At 40.0% G+C, this 18,455-nt stretch overlaps 1 protein-coding gene across 3 annotated transcripts in view; it reads left to right on the forward strand.

The window, feature by feature from the left end:
- Positions 1-18,455, forward strand: part of TMEM40 (transmembrane protein 40) — a 65,727-nt gene that overhangs the window by 1,804 nt on the left and 45,468 nt on the right. The window lies entirely within an intron of this gene.

Consider the following 18,455-nt stretch of genomic DNA (forward strand, 5'->3'; position numbering starts at 1 on the left):
CAGCACTCTGTTTCGGTGGCCCAGGGTTTCATCAGTTTGGATCCTGGGCATGGATGTGGCACCACTCATCAGGCCATGCTGAGGTGGTGTCCCATATAGCACAACCAGAGGCACTCACAACTAGAATATACAACTATGTACTGGGGGGCTTTGGAGAGAAGAATAAAAATAAAATTTAAACAAAAAAGATTGGCAACACTTGTTAGCTTAGGTGCCAATCTTAAAAAAAAAAAGATAAGAGACAAAGATGGCCATTATATAATTATAAAAGAGACATTCCACCAAGAAGACATAACACTTATTAGCATATGTGCACCTAACGCAGGAGCACAAAAGTGTATAAAGTAGCTCCTAGCAGACCTAAAGGGAGAACTTGATAGCAACACAATAATAGTAGGGGACCTTAACACTCTGCTTATGTCAGTGGGTAGATCATCCAGACAGAAAGTTGATGAGGACATGGTGGCCTTAAATGAAACACTAGACCAAGTGAACTTAGTAGATATACATGGAACATTCCCTCCCCAAACAGCAGAATACACATTCTTCTCAAATACACGTGGAACATTCTCAAGGATGGACCATATGTTGGGAAACAAAGCAAGCCTCAATAAACTTAAGAAGATTAAAATCGCATCAAGCATGTTTTCCAACCACAATACTATGAAACTAGATATGTGGAGGCTAAGCAACATGCTACTGAACAACTGTTGGATCAATGAAGAAATCAAAGGAGAAATTAGAAAATACTAGAGACAAATGAAAATGAAAACACAACATATGAAAACTTATGGGATACAGCAAAACTAGTATTAAGATGGAAATTTATAGCAATACAGGTCTACTTCAACAAACAAGAAAAATCTCAAATAAGCTTACCCCATACCTGAAAGAATTAGAGAAAGAACAACAAAGCCGAAAGTCATTAGAAGGAAGGAAATAAAAATCAGAGCAGAAATAAATGAAATAGAGACTAAAAAACAATAGAAAGGATTAATGAAACTAAGAGCTCATTCTTTGAAGATGAACAAAATGACAAACCTTTAGCCAGACTCACTAAGAAAAAAAGAGAGAAGACTCAAATAAAGTCAGAAATGGAAGAGGATAAATTACAATGGGCACCACAGAAATACAAAGGATTATAAGAGAATAGTATGAAAAGCTATATACCACCAAACTGGATAACCTAGAAGAAATGGATAAGTTCTTAGAATCATAAACTTCCCAAACTGAATCAAGAAGAAATAGAGAACATGAATAGTCCAAACACAAGCAGAGATCAAAATAGTAATTAAAAACCTCCCCAAAAACAAAAGTCCAGGACCAGATGGCTTCTCTAATGAATTCTACCAAACATTCAAAGATTTAATTCCTATCCTTCTCAAACTATTCTGAAAAATTAAAGAGGATGGTAAGCTTCCTAACTTGTTCTATGAGGCCTATATTATCCTGATACCAAAACCAGACAAGGACAACACAAAAAAGGAATATTACAGGCCAATATCGCTGATGAACATAGATGCAAAAATCCTCAACAAAATATTAGCAAATCAAATACAACAATACGTGAAAAGGTTTGTACACCAGGATCAAGTAGGATTTATTCCAGGGATGCAAGGATGGTTCAACATCTGCAAATCAATCAGCGTGATACACCACATTAACAAAATGAAGAATAAAAGTCACATGATCATTTCAATAGACAGAAAACATTTGACAATCCAACATCCATTTATGATAAAAACTCTAAAAAAAAATGGGTATAGAAGGAAAGTACCTCAACATAATAGAGGCTATATATGACAAACCCACAGCCAACATCATGCTCAATGGATAAAAACTGAAAGCCATTCCTCTGAGAACAGGAACAAGACAAGAATGCCCCCTCTTGCCACTCGTATTCAATATAGTATTGGAAATTTTAGCCAGAGCAATTAGGCAAGAAAAAGAAATAAAATGTATCTAAATTGGAAAGGAAGAATTGCAACTCTCACTATTTGCAGATGACATGATGCTATATATACATAAAATCCTAAAGAATCCACCAAAAAGCTATTAGAAATAAAAAATACAGTAAAGTTGCAGGATACAAAATCAACATACAAAAGTAGCAAACTAGCAGAAAGAGAAGTCAAGAATACAATCTCATTTACAATTGCAACAAAAAGTACAAAATAGGTTATCTAGGAATAAATTTAAAAAGGTGAAAGATCTATGCACTAAAAACTATAAGTCATTATTCAAAGAAATCAAAGAAGACATAAAGAAATGGAAAGATATTCTATGCTTATGGATTGGAAGAATAAACATACTCAAAATGCCCTTATTACCTAAAGCAATCTACAGATTCAGTGCAATCCCAATCAGAATGCTGATGACAGCCTTCACAGAAGTAGAACAAAGAATCCTAAAATTGATATGGAACAACAAAAGAGCCTGAATAGCCAAAACAATCCTGAGAAAAAAGAACAAAGTTGGAGGTATCACAGTCCCTGAATTCAAATTATACTACAAAGCTGTAGTAATGAAAGCAGTATGGTGCTGGCACAAACACACACACACATCAATGGAACAGAATTGAAAGCCCAGAAATAAAACCACACATCTCTGGACAGGTAATCTTCAACAAAGGAGCCAAGAACCTATAATGGAGAAAGGAAAGTCTCTTCAATAAATGGTGTTGGGAAAACTGGACAGCCACATGCAAAAGAATGAAAGTAGACCATTATCTTACACCATACACAAAAATTAACTCAAAATGGATTAAAGACTTGAAGGTGAGACATGAAACCATAAAACTCTTAGAAGAAAATATAGGTAGTAGACTTTTTGACATCGGTCTTAGAAAGATCTTTTCAAATACAATGTCTACTCAGGCAAGGGAAACAAAGAAAAAAAATAAACAAATGGGACTTCATCAGACTAAAGTGCTTCTACAAGGCCAGGGAAACCAGGAACAAAACAAAAAGACCAGGGCCAGCCCAGTGGTGTAGTGGTTAAGTTCACACACTCCACTTCAGTGGCCCATGGTTCACTGGTTCAGATCCCAGGTATGGAACTACACACCACTCATCAAGCCACACTGTGGTGGCATCCCAAATACAAAACATAGAGAAAGATTGGCACAGATGTTAGCTCAGGGACAATCTTACTCAAGCAAAAAGAGGAAGATTGGAGGGGCGGAGCAAAATGGCGGGGTGAGCTGACCTGGGATTCTCTCCCCTCCAAAATACAACAAAAGATTGGAAGAACTGAATTTCAGAGAATAAACATAATACCAGCTCATTAGAGACCTACAATACCAAGAAGGCGGAGATCATAAACCCTACTTACACCCTCGGAGGCACTGGAACAGTAGGAGAGAACATCGCTCCCTCCCCTAGAGTCTGCGATCGCTGCAGTGCAGGTCGGGAAGGAGCGGGGGAGGGGCCGTGCAACCGGGGATCATCCAGGACTCCTGCCGCTGATTCAGTGGAGACCCGCTGACGGGAAGTTTCTGTCCGCGGGGACCCCATAAATCAAGGGCCTTGGGAGACCAGAGAACAGAACTGATCTGAACCCAGACCGGTGGGTGTGAGTAACAGAACCCCACCCCTCCCCCCGCAAAGCCAGTGGGCGCAGCCATCTTGCCCCAAGGCGGAGAGCTCATAACACGCGGCTCTCGACCCCCATCTAGTGGCGACAGGCTGTAACTGCAACTGAATTCTACCACCATGTGAAAAAACCACTCCTCTTCCATCCAGCAGTTTATAAAAACCCCAGACCAGAAGGAAAACAATAAAAACATAGAATTAAGTCCTGAGGACTTGGAATTAGGTAAACTAAGTGATAATGAATTCAGAGCAGCTATAATCAAAAAACTCAATGAGGTAGAGAGAAAGATAGAGAAACAAGCCGAGTTCTGGAGTTACTTCACAAAAGAGATTGAAATCATAAAGAAGAATCAAACAGAATTACTTGAGATGAAAAACACAATGGACCAGATAAAACAGAATATGGATTCCCTGAATGCCCGTGTAGACAACATAGAGGAGAAAATTAGCATAATCGAGGACAGACAGGCTGAATGGTGCCAGACAGAGGAAGAAAGAGAACTAAGAATTTAAAAAAATGAGGAAAATCTCCGAGAGATAATGGATTCAATGAGGAGTAAGAACATAAGGATCGTAGGAATTCCTGAGAATATGGAAAAGGAAAATGGAGAAGAAAGTGTGCTTAACAAAATTATTGAAGAGAACTTCCCAAATCTAGGGATCGACGGAGAAATGTGTGTAGAGGAGGGTTTTAGATCTCCTAGATTTGTCAGTGTAAAAAGAGCTACCCCATGGCACATAGTAGTGAAGTTGGCAAAAAGGAAAGATAAGGAAAGAATACTCAGGGAAGTAAGAAAAAAAAAGAGAATAACCTATAAAGGAGCCCCTATCAGACTGTCAGTGGATTTCTCTACAGAAACCCTACAAGCTAGGAGAGAATGGAGTGACATATTCAAAGCTTTAAAGGATAAAAATCTTCAGCCAAGAATACTCTATCCAGCAAGAATTTCCTTCAGATATGAGGGAGAAATTAAATCTTTTTCAGACAAACAGAAGTTAAGGGAATTTGTAACTAAAAGCCCTCCATTACAAGAAATCCTCAAGAAGGCTCTCATACCTGAAAAAAGAAAAAAGGGAGAAAGGGGACACAATCCACAGACTAGGGAGACTGGATGGATAGAACCAGAACAGGATAGCAAATATTCACTTATAGCATTAGGGTAAAGGTAAGGAAACTACCAAAACAAGGACAATCTTAGCACTCTAACTACCAATTAATAAGACGAGTTGGAATAAAAAATGAAAATAATTATTTAGGAGGGGAAGAGCAAAGGGTCTAAATCAGTATTGGTCAAGTAAGTAAGAGACCACCAGAGAATAGACTATATTATACACGAGATTCTAAATACAAACTTCAAGGTAGACACTAAAATAAAGTACAGAACAGAGTCACAAATCATAAATAAGGAAAAATCTAAGAAACCCAGCATAAGAAATTGCAGTATTAAATGGGTAGTCTAAAGCAAACAGGAAAAGAAACGCAGGAAAACAAGATAATGAGCGACAGATTAACAGCACTAAGTCCACATGCATCAATAATCACTCTCAACGTGAACGGATTGAACTCTCCAATAAAAAGACACAGAGTGGCAAAATGGATTAAAGAACAAGATCCAACAATTTGTTGCCTCCAGAAAACACACCTCAGCCCCAAGGACAAACACAGACTCAGGGTGAAGGGGTGGAGGACAATACTTCAAGCAAATAGCAAGGAAAAAAAGGCAGGTGTTGCAATTCTCATATCAGACCAAGTGGATTTCAAAATAAGACAGATAAAGAGAGACACAGAGGAACAATATATAATGATCAAAGGGACACTTCATCAAGAAGAAATAACGCTTATAAATATCTATGCGCCCAACACAGGAGCACCAAGATTCATAAAGCAACTATTAACAGACCTAAAGGAAGATGTTAAAAACAACACAATAATAGTAGGGGACCTCAACACCCCACTCACATCAATGGACAGATCATCCAGACAGAAAATCAACAAGGAAATAGTGAAGCTAAATGAAAAACTAAAACAATTGAACTTAATAGAGATATATAGATCACTTCACCCTGAAAGAGGTGAATACACATTCTTCTCAAGTGCACACGGAACATTCTCAAGGATAGACCATATGTTGGGAAACAAGGCAAGCCTCTACAAATTTAAAAAAATTGAAATAATAACAAGCATCTTCTCAGATCATAGTGCTATAAGGATAGAAATTAATTAAAAGAAAAAAGCTGAGAAAGGCACAAAGATGTGGAAACTAAACAACACACAACTGAGCAAGCAATGGATCATTGAAGAAGTTAAAGAAGAAATAAAAAAAATACCTGGAAACAAATGAAAATGATAGCATGCCATACCAACTCATATGGGATGCAGCAAAAGCTGTATTAAGAGGAAAATTCATCGCAATACAGGCACATCTTAACAAACAAGAAAAATCCCAAATAAGCAACCTTAAAGCACACGTAACTGAACTAGAGAAAAAAGAACAAATGAAGCCCAAAGTCAGCAGAAGGAGAGAAATAATAAAAATCAGAGCAGAAATAAATACTATTGAAACGAAAAAGGCAGTAGAAAGGATCAGTGAGACAAAGAGCTGGTTTTTTGAGAAGATAAATAAAATTGACAAACCACTAGCCAGACTTACAAAGAAAAAAAGGGAGAAAGCTCAAATAAACAAAATCAGAAATGAGCGAGGAGAAATAACAACAGACTCTGCAGAAATACAACAGATTATAAGAGAATACTACAAAAAACTATATGCCAACAGAATGGATAACCTAGAGGAAATGGATAAATTCTTGGACTCCTACAATCTCCCAAAGCTCACTCAAGAAGAGTCAGACAATTTGAACAGACCGATCACAAGGAAAGAGATTGAAACAACAATCAAAAACATCCCAAAGAATAAAACCCCAGGACCAGAAGGCTTTCCTGGGGAATTCTACCAAACTTTCAGAGAGGATTTAATACCTATCCTTTTCAAGCTATTCCAAAAAATTAGGGAAGATGGAACACTTCCTAACATTCTATGAGGCCAACATCACGCTGATCCCAAAACCTGACAAGGACACCACAAAAAAAGAGAACTACAGGCCAATGTCACTGATGAACATAGATGCAAAAATTCTAAACAAAATTTTGGCAACCAGAATTCAGCAATTCATCAAAAGAATCATACATCATGATCAGGTGGGATTCATACCAGGGACACAGGGATGGTTCAACATCTGAAAATCAATTAACGTGATACACCACATCAACAAACTGAGGAATAAAAACCACATGATCATCTCAATAGATGCAGAGAAGGCATTTGACAAGATCCAACAGCCATTTATGATAAAAACTCTGAACAAAATGGGCATAGAAGGAAACTACCTCAACATAATGAAGGCCATATATGACAAACCCATAGCCAACATCATACTCAATGGGCAAAAACTGCACGCCATCCCCCTGAAAACAGGAACGAGACAAGGATGCCCTCTATCACCACTCTTATTTAACATAGTACTGGAGGTCCTGGCCAGAGCAATCAGGCAAGAAAAAGGAATAAAAGGAATCCAAATAGGGAGGGAAGAAGTGAAACTCTCACTGTTTGCAGACGACATGATCTTATGTGTAGAAAACCCCAAAGAATCCATTGGAAAACTGTTAGAAGTAATCAACAACTACAGCAAAGTTGCAGGGTATAAAATCAATTTGCATAAATCAGTAGCATTTCTATACTCCAGTAATGAACCAACAGAAAAAGAACTCAAGAATACAATACCATTCACAATCACAACAAAAAGAATAAAATACCTTGGGGTAAATTTAACTAAGGAAGTGAAGGACCTACATAATGAAAATTACAAGGCCTTTCTGAGAGAATTGGATGACGACATAAGGAGATGGAAAGACATTCCATGTACATGGATTGGAAGAATAAACATAGTTAAAATGTCCGTTCTACCTAAAGCAATCTACAGATTCAACGCCATCCCAATCAGAATCCCAATGACATTCTTTACAGAATTAGAACAAAGAATCCTAAAATTCACATGGGGCAACAAAAGACCCCGAATTTCTAAAGCAATCCTGAGAAAAAAGAACAAAACGGGAGGCATCACAATCCCTGACTCCAAAACATACTACAAAGCTACAGTAATCAAAACAGCATGGTACTGGTACAAAAACAGGTGCACAGATCAATGGAACAGAATTGAAAGCCCAGAAATAAAACCATACATCTATGGACAGCTCATCTTTGACAAAGGAGCTGAGGGCATACAATGGAGAAAAGAAAGTCTTTTCAACAAATGGTGCTGGGAAAACTGGAAAGCCACATGTAAAAGAATGAAAATTGACCACACTTTTTCACCATTCACCAAAATAAACTCAAAATGGATCAAAGACCTAAAGGTGAGACCTGAAACCATAAGGCTTCTGGAAGAAAACGCAGGCAGTACACTCTTTGACATCAGTATTAAAAGGATCTTTTCAGACACCATGCCTTCTCAGAGAAGGGAAACAATAGAAAGAATAAACAAATGGGACTTCATCAGATTAAAGAGCTTCTTCAAGGCAAATGAAAACAGGATTGAAACAAAAAAGCAACCCACTAACTGGGAAAAAATATTTGCAAGTCGTACATTTGACAAAGGCTTAATATCCATAATATATAAAGAACTCTCGCAACTCAACAACAAAACATCAAACAACCCAGTCAAAAAATGGGCTGGAGACATGAACAGACATTTCTCCAAAGAAGATATAATGATGGCCAATAGGCACATGAAAAGATGCTCATCATCGCTGATCATCAGGGAAATGCAAATCAAAACTACACTAAGATATCACCTTACACCCGTTAGAATGACAAAAATATCTAAAACTAATAGCAACAAATGTTGGAGAGGTTGCGGAGAAAAAGGAACCCTCATACACTGCTGGTGGGAATGCAAACTGGTGCAGCCACTATGGAAAACAGTATGGAGATTCCTCAAAAAATTAAAAATAGAACTACCATATGATCCAGCCATCCCACTACTGGGTATTTATCCAAAGAACTTGAAAGCAACAATTCAAAGAGATTTATTCACCCCTATCAGCAATCCCAAAAGTCCTATGTACCCCAATGTTTATTGCAGCACTGTTTACAATAGCCAAGACATGGAAGCAACCCAAGTGCCCATCAACTGATGAATGGATGAAGAAGATGTGGTATATATATACAATGGAATACTACTCAGCCATAAAAAAGATAAAATCATCCTATTTGCAACAACATGGATGGACCTGAGGGGGTTCTGTTAAGCAAAATAAGCCAGACAGAGAAAGACAGACACTGTATGATTTCACTCGTATGTGGAAGATAAGTACATGAACAAAAAGATTAGTGGTTACCAGAGGGGAAGGTGGGCATAAGGGGTAAAGGGGCACATATGTATGGTGACTGACAAATAATAATGTACAACTGAAATTTCACAATATTATAAACTGTTATGACCTCAATAAAATTTTTTAAAACTTATTAAGTTGAATAAAAAGCATTTTCTACTCTATTGTAAGGTTCTAACAAAAAGAAAGAAAAAAGAATGACAATCCGGAGATAAAATAGGGAAATCAGATGGTGACTAAACTGTATACAAATTAACAAAAATTGTCTTCAAACAAACCCAATTCACAAGGGTAATACCTGTCCCTTTCATTTTATTTGTCCAAACTTAATTTTTTAACACACTTCCTCAGGAAATCTGATGCATTCAATTTGGTCAACAATAGCAGCACTCCTTCCATTTTCTGTCCTAATTCCTTTGCCACCTGGTGTTAGTCATTTTTCTAGGGAGAAAGCTCCAGTTGCTCTCTCCTCTCCTCACGGGCTTCTATGCAGAAGACGGCACATGTGAACACTGTAGCTCTCCTTGGAGAATGCGTGAAGAAAATGCCACCAACTGCCACTCTTGTGAAGGAGGCCTCGTCCTGGACCAGGGAGCATACCAAGAAACCTGCTCCAAGAGGCATGTGGCTGTGAGGGGTGTGTGCAAGTGTTTCCCAGAGATGCACCAGGACTGCACCCAAGAGAAAACCTGCAGAGGTACCTGGGAGCATCCCCAGTGAGAGTGTGGCTCTGCTGAGCCTCCCCAGCTGGAAGCCGACTATCTGAGTGTAGGGTATCCCCCCAGAACTGGGGGAACCAGTCTCCCTCCCTTTACTGAAATGTATCTATCTCTGTGCACATCATTTAGGAAACAGGGTGAGATAAAGCCTTTCCATTATGGATTCTGCAAGCTAAGACAGAGAGACCCATTTTGCATGATTTCTTTCGCACCCATGTACTGAGCACTAAGGGTGAGCCAAGCTGTATCCCAGTTCTGGCCATACAGATAAGAACCCAAAGTTCTCGCCTCTTTAAGCACAAAATCTTATAAGAGAAACTGATATTAATGAAACAGAGGTTGCTAGTGTATTGCAACTGTTATGAAAGATACAAAGGGAAAGTTCAGGCAACTATAAGACTCTGAGAATAACACTCTGGGTAGGAATTTTTCTCTGGAATTATCTTCCAAGAAAGGCTGTCTTTCTAATTTCCTCTCCAGAATAAGACAGACTCATTTCACTGGCACTGTCCTATCCAAAGGAATCTCTTGGTGTAACCTAAAGTGTTTTCCCGAATTCCCCCAAATAAGAGAATGAATGAACACAAATAGACCCGCAATGTATTCTTCATACTGATTAACCATGTATATTTCATTGGTCTATCCAACAGTGAATGAAGAGTTAGCCAATCCAAGAATTCCTAAACTGCTTTCTATATTGAATAGAGCCTGAGGTCCTCGATACAATTTTAAAAATCTGTTAATGCCTTCCGGGTTTTCCAAACAAGACCTCCAGCATCTCAACCATGACTTGTCTGCCACAGCACTACAGTTTTTTGCACCTCCAAGGGGCAGGTTATTTCAGGATGTAAACCCAGCATCATCTAATTGGGTCACCGTATGTGGTCTCTTCTCCCTGGCTGGGCTTGTGAGATGTGGAGGTGGGGATGGGGCAAATGTACCCTCAGGTCAAATGAGCCAAAGTGATAGGGTCAGGCTAGCCCACTGCAAAAGGAATGACTTTCTGCTGTCCCCCTGGGGGTCACTTGCTGCTTCCCCTTTCCCCCAGAGTACATGCCTGAGTCCTTCCTGTAAGGAGATATGTGCCATTAGTGTTGTCCCTGCCACTTCTACAAAGATGCACTCCAGTGTGTCCCCTGCCACGAAGACTGTCTGGAGTGCAGTGGCCCCTTAGCAGATGACTTTGACCTCTGCGCTGAGACGACCTTGGTTCTCTACGAATACTGTTTGGACGAGTGTCCAGCGGGAATTTACTATGAAAAAGAGAGTAAGTATTGCAAAGGTAAAGACTTCCAGGTGCATGGCCGAGCTCTGCATCCCAGGGAGCCTAATGGGATTATGGGGTTTCTGTGAGACAAAGTAGGTTCTGGGGTTTACACAGTTCTGGCCCCAGAGCTGTCCTCCCATCCCTTTCCCTCCTGCTCAAGGAAGCATGTGTTGAATCTGCTGTGATTTATTATTTATTTTTAAAATGGATCATTCGTTAGCTTCGATTGTGTAACTTTTATTAGCAATGACTCATGTTGACCTTCCTCACAACAGAGGCTGACCAAAAAGGATTCTCATGTGAAGATTTACAACAGAGATGATGAGCCTTCAAAAGTCACCCAAGACAGAAGATTTTTCTTAAAATTTTAAACCATTGTAGGTTTATAGCAGCATAAGGAAAGCTGTGCCACAGAGGATTTTCTTGATGCCTCTTGTCTCCCTTCACTGTTTGCCTCCCTAAAGCTCCATCCTTGCCTCCTCGTCACCTTCAGCTCCTCCTACCCTGGGCCCCTATTCCGTCTCCCACTTGGCACTTCAATCCCTACACGTTCAAGAAAGGATCTGCTGTGATTTATGCCTCCTTATGTTTTAACTGGGCATGAATTCCTTGCGTCATTAGTTAGCAGGGAACAGAAAATTTAACTAAATTGCCCATTACTAGAGGAATTCTCAAGCAAGTGAGTGAAGCATTCTGGGGGAAGGGACTTTTCTTTCCCCACCCCCCAGTTTTATTAAGGTATAGTTGACATATAACATTGCTTAAGGTTAAGGTGTACAATGTGATGATTTAGTATATGTGTATGTTGCAAAATGATGACCACAGTAAGGTCAGTTAACACACCCGTCACCTCATATAGTTACCTTTTTTTTGGTAAGAACATTTAAGACCTACTCTCTTAGAAACTTTCACGTGTATGATACTGTACTGTTAACTATAGTCACAAGATTCAGTCCAGCTAGGCAGCCAGCCATAATTTATCCCCTATGTTACCACCAAGCAAATGCTAGATAGATATCCAGAGGCAGGCCCCTAGCCACAGGGAGAGCTAAGGGTGCACTCCCATGGCAGGAGATACCTTGGGCCACTCTTGTCCTAGAACACACTCAGGGAAATGTTTTGACAGGACGTGAAGATGTAGTTTACCCCAGAAGGCTTTCTGCTCTAGCCTTATGGTCCAGATATCCCTTTTTGTGTGTTCTATGTAAAGCACTCTTTAGTGTCAATGTCCTACTCGACTATTTGTGAAAGAACGTGGACTTGAAGACAGCGCCTGTGCCTGTGCAGCAGAAGGGGCCGGAGTGAGCCTGGGAGGCAGGCTGTGGAGCTGGGGGTCAGTTTCCATGAGAAGTTCAGAGACTCGGCCAAAGGCCTGCGGGCCATCTTGCCTGCACTAGGGCGGGAACTGAGCATCGACTTCTAGTCTTTCTCTAGTGTTCAATAACAAAAGTAATTTGCCATACATATTTGGTTTCATTGAGTTTCTCTATTGTTTGCCTGTTTCCATTTTCATTGAATTTTGCTCTAATTTTTATTATTATTTTTTTGTTCTGCTTGCTCTAGGCTTAAATTACTATTCTTTCTCTAGTTTTTGAACATGGAAGTTTCAATTATTAATTTTAGATATTTCTCCCTTTCTAATATTTGCACTTAATGCTATAAATTTTTCTCTAAGCATGGTCTTCACTGCATCCCACACATTTTGACAAGTTGTATTTTCATTTTCATCTAATTAAAAATATTTTGAAAAATTCTCTTGAGATTTCTTTTTTGACCCATGTGTTCTTTAGAAGTATGTTGTTTAATCTCCAAATATTTAGGGATATTCCAGCTATCTTTTTGTTATTTTTAGTTTAATTCCACTGTAGAATATTCCGTATAGTTTCTATTCTTTTAAATTTCTTAAAATGGGTTTAACGGCCCCGAATGTAGTCTCTCTTGATGAATGTTCTGTGAGAGCTTGGAGAGAATGTATATTTTGCAGTTGTTGGGTGGAGTAGTATGTAAATGTCAATTAGGTCAAGGTGATGGTGCTGTTCAGGTCAACTGTCTCCTGATTATCTGTCTGCTTGATCTAGCAATTACTGAAAGAGAAGTCTTGAGGTCTCTAACTATAATAGTGGGTTTGTCTATTTCTTTTTAAAGTTTCATCAGTTTTTGCTTCATGTTTTTAACACTCCATGATTAAATGTAGAAACATTTATGTGTTCTTGGAGAATTGACCTCTTTATCACTGATGATTTTCCTTGTCTGAAGTGTGCTTTGTCTGAAGCTAATATAACTTCTCCAGCTTTCTTTTGATTACTATTAACCTGATATATATTTCTCTATCCCTTTACTTTTAACCTGAGTCTTTATATTTATAGTGGGTTTCTTGTAGACAACATATGTTTGGGTCTTGTTTTTTTATGCACTCTGACAATCTCTGTCTTTTGATTGGTGTATTTACACCATCCGTATTTAAAGTGGATTAATATCTGCTACCATGTTTGTAACTGTTTTCTATTCATTGGCTTTATGTTTGTTTCTTTTTCTTGCTCTCTTTTTTCCTTTTCTGGTTTTAATCAAGCATTTTATATAATCCTATTTTATCTCCTCTCTTATCCTATCAATCATACTTCTTTTTCAAAACTTTTTGGGCTGGCCCTGTGGCCTAGTGGTTAAGTTCAGCACTCTCTGCTTTGGTGGCCCTGGTTCGGTTCCTGGGCATGGACCTACACCACTCGTCAGTGGCCATGTTGTGGTGGTGACCCACATACAAAGTAGAGGAAGATTGGCACAGATATTAAGTCAGGGCAAATCTTCCTCAAGCAAAAAGAGGAAGATTGGAAACAGATGTTAGCTCAGGGCTAATCTTCCTCAGCGAAAAACACAAAAAACCAAAAAAATCCCAAAAAACTGCCCTAGAGTTTTCATTTAAATATTTTAAACTAATATGCATAAAATATACATTTTAAACTAATGTAAGTCCACTTTCAAATTATACTATACCACTTCATGGATAGTGCAGGCTTTTTTAAAGAGTGATCCTAATTCTTCTCTGTCCTCCTCTGTGACATTACTGTCATTCGTTTCACTTATTTGTATGCTATAATCACTCAATGCATTATTATTATTACTTTAAGCAAATGGTTGGTTATCTTTTAAGTCAATTAAGAATAAGAAAAATAAAATATTTTATTTTACCTTTACTTATTCCTTCTCTGATATTCTTCCTTTCTTTATGTAGATGTCAGTTTCTGACCTATATAATCTTCCTTCTCCCTGAAAGACTTCTTTTAATATTGCTTGCAAAGCAGATATAGCAATGAATTCCCTCTGGTTTTGTTTATCTGAGAGAGTCTTTATTTCTCCTTCCTTATTGAGGAATAAGTTCCCTGGATATACAGTTCTAGGTTGGTGTTTCTTTTCTTTCAACACTTTAGCTATTTGACTCCACTCTCTTTTTGCTTATGTGGTTTCTGACAGACATCCCCTGTAATTCTTATCACTGCTCCTCTATAGGTAAGTTTTTCTTTTTCTCTGGCTTCTTTTAAGATTTTCTTTGTCTTTGATTTTCTGCAGTTTGAATATGATATGCATACATGTAGATTTTTGGCGTTTATCCTAATCAGTGTTCTCTGAGCTTCCTGGATTTGATGGAGTCAAATGGTTTGATGTCTGTCATTAATTTGGGCAATTCTCAGCCATCATTCCTTCAAATAAAGTTCTTGTATTAACTATATTTTCTTTTTTTCTGTGTTCTTGATGTTCTGGCATCTGGGACCTCTCTGACTGGGGAGAGGCTATGCCTCCAAGGGTTAACTAATTCCTAGAGATAGCAAACATCTTGCCCAGGATTCAACTTTTATATGGAAAGCAACCAATCCAGAGCCCGTACCCCTCACCTACCTCCTCTTTTGGGCTGTCACCTCAAGGTTGCTATTCTAATAGTAACTTAATCACCTGAGAGCCAGGTACAAGACAACTCAGGACAGCCCCTTTGCCAATCCTAAAGTATTCTTACCTTGCCTTACCTGTTTCTTCTCGTGAAAACCACAATAAAGGCTCCTTTTTGTTTTCCACTTGTTCCCTCTGCCTCCTGACTGACTCTGGTGCTTCTCTGTGTGGCCCTCATGGTGTGACATACACTCTCCTTTTGGTAACTATGAGTAACAAACTATCTTTTCATTGACAATTGTCTCCTGATCTGTTGGCCTCACCATACTTGAATAACAATAAAACCTACATTTTAAAACAGTTCTGCTGCATTCTCTCTTCTCCTCCTGACATTTCAATTACACATGTGTTACACATTTGAAATTGTTCCACATTTCTTAGATAAATCTGTTCTATTTTTTTTTTCTCTTTGGACTTAAGTTTGGGAAGTTTCTGTTACCCCATCTTCAAGCTCATTAACTTTTTCCTCAGCCATGTCCAGTCTGCTGATGAGCCCATCAATGGCAGTCTTCATTTCTGTTACAGTGTTTTTGATTTCTAGAATTTCTTTTTGATGCATTCTTAGAGTTTCCAACTCTCTGCTTACATTATCCATTATCCTTCCTTCTGTGTTCAGGTTCCTTTTTCTTAATCTAGGAAATCTGGGAAGTTCTTTCAGCAAGACTCTGGGAATGATAAACTCATTGATAAGTGTTTAAATTAAGCATTTGCTCTTAAATATTTAGGTGGATTTAGGGGCCAGCCCGATGGCACAGCGGTTAAGTTTGCACGTTCTGCTCCAGGGGCCCAGGGTTTGCTGGTTTGGATCCTGGGTGTGGACACAGCACTGCTTGGCAAGCCATGCTGTGGCAGATGTCCCACATATAAAGTAGAGGAGGATGGGCATGGATATTAGCTCAGGGCCAGTCTTCCTCGGCAAAAAGAGGAGGATTGGCAGCAGATGTTAGCTCAGGGCTAATCTTCCTCAAAAAAAAAAATTTAGGTGGATTTAGAATTCTAAGTTGATAGTTATTTTCTTTTAGCACTTTGAAGATATTGTTCATTGTTTTCTGATTTATATTGTTGCTATTTAGATGTCTCCTCTCATTATAACTAACCTTCCCAATATTGCCTCCTGGTCAAATATTGCTACTCTGACTCCTGCTGCCATCACATTCACATTCTAGCTAGTTGGAATAGATACTTTCTCTTACAATCCATTGACCACACATAGCTATGAGGGCACTGAGAAATGTAACCTTCATTTTGGTAGCCATGTGCCCAGCTATCATTCTAGAGTGGAGGGCGGACTGGTTCATTCCTGGACCCTCAACCCAGTAGGTGCCCGGAAGATGTCTGAAGGTGGGTTTTATTGGCAAGTAATTCTCCTCACTCATCTTTGTCCCTGGTCAGGGCTTGAGGTTGCCTGAGGAGAAGGCCAAGGCAGCAGGCCATCCCCCAAGACAGCTCCCTGCCCCAGGAGTCGTTCCACTTGGCCCTGTGGGGAGGCCAGGCTGCTCCTTCTAGGCTCCACTTCTGCCTGGGTCTCAGTGGGGGCTTCTGCCTATCTCCTGATACTCTGTGTTGTGAGGTCCAAGCCCCGCTCAGAGGGCACTGGGGGAATTCTTTAAGCTCCTCCTGCAGAACTAGAAAAAGAACATTTGCTGAGCACTCTCACATGTTCTCTTCTGAGGGGCAGGTGATTCCTCCATTTGACCTATGAAGAGACTGAGGCTCAGAGAGTTTAAGTGATTTGGCTAAAGTCGCACAGCTAGAGCCAGAACTCAAACTGAAGTCTCCCAGCTTTCGGCTCTGGACTATATATAAGACTAAACCACTTCTTTCTGGGATAGAGAAAGATGTTTGTGACTTCAAGCAAATGAGGTTGAACTTGTCCCATCACATCTTTTAGGAGTGAATGAGGCAGGCATGTTGCTGGGGGGAGGGTGGCAGGCCCCCAGCCTGTGGGGGAAGCCAGGGATCAAAGTAGTGAGTATTCCTTCAAGCATTTACCAAAGAACCAGGGGGATAGAGGCAAGCTGATTAGAGAAGTGGGTAAGAAAACTACTTTGTGAGAAGACAGAGGTGAGTTTGAGGCCCCTCTAGCTGTGTGAACTTGGGCAAGTGACTCAGTCTCTCTGAGCCTCAGTTTCCGCATCTATGAAATGGAAATAATAGTGCCCACCTCATGAGGTAAAGCTCTTGGCAGAATACCTGGGGCACATGGCAAACCTGCAGTGAACGGTAGCTGTTAGTTGTTTTTGTTATCTTTGTGCCTAGTAGGGGAGACATACACTGATGTACGATGGTTGATGGTTGAGGAAAGGATATGGGAACACGGGAGGGAGGGGAGACGTGTGAGTCAAGCGCTAAGGAGCAGGTGCATCCTGCAGGCAGAGACCTGGGCCAGCATTCCAGATACACGTGCTTGCACCTGCGCATCCTCAGGCTTCATCATCCGCTGTCCAGGGCTGGCCCATCACACACATAGCACAGGTGTGTCCTGCGACATCTGCACAGGCTTGAGCTCAGTCCAGACACCACTCACAGGGGAGTCACTTCCCAGAGTTAGAATTCCCAGGCTGAAGGCAGTGTCTTCTTCCAGCAGAGATAAGCCCGTCCCAAACATTTGGGTCTTGGATTTCAAATAGTTCTCAAGAGCCTCCTTTTTTGAATCTGCCTTCCTTCTTTACTCCCTCCCTTCTTTCCTTGCTTCCTTCCTTCCTCCCTTTCTTCCTTCTTTTCCTTCCTTTCTCACTCCCTCTCTCCCTTCCTTTCTCTCTTCCTCCCTCCCTCTCTTCTTTCCATTCTTTCTAGTTGTAAAGGTTAACAACTCACACTTACAGAGATTACTGTTTACAGAGATTGTTGAACACCTGCTAAAGAATAAAACTATAGCTGCAGGTCAGACAACATAGGATGGGATGACCAGCCTGATACAGTTCACAGCTTGAGATTCCACGCCGGCATTTTCAGCCAGGATTCTCCTGGTGTCCTATTGCTAAATGCTTCCACGCTGGCTTCAAACAAAGAGATGGAAGCCACTGTCCAGACACTATTGACGAACAGGTCCTGCCTCTCTGATGCCATGGAATGTGGGTCCAGTGACACTCTGCATTCTTAAAGACTCTTATTATGGAAACTTCCAAACATGCACAAAAGTGGAAAGAAAAACGAACTCTCAAGTATGAAAAACCCAGCTGCTGTCATCAACGCTGGCCAGCTGTGTGTCATCCCTCCCCCTCCCACATTTTTCTCTGATGCTGGAGTGCTTTAAAGCAATCCCAGACATGGTGTCACGTCACTAGTCATCACTCCAGCCTGTATCACCAACAATTGACATTGTTTGTACATAACTTCCATGCTATGCCAGCCAGCAAAAGTAACAGTAGTCCTTCAATAATCTAATATTTAGTCCACATTCAGATTTCCCAGATTGTGTCAGACATCTATTTGCAATTAGTTTGTTAGAAAAGTATTCACAAAATTCTCTTGAATTTCCCCCTCCAGCCCCAGGCAGCTTGGAGGCCTGTCTACCTGCCGTCCATCCCGGGCCCCAAGCTGATCAT

This window comes from Equus przewalskii, chromosome 15 (genome assembly GCF_037783145.1).
Source record: "Equus przewalskii isolate Varuska chromosome 15, EquPr2, whole genome shotgun sequence".
Classification (NCBI taxonomy): Eukaryota; Metazoa; Chordata; class Mammalia; order Perissodactyla; family Equidae; genus Equus; species Equus przewalskii.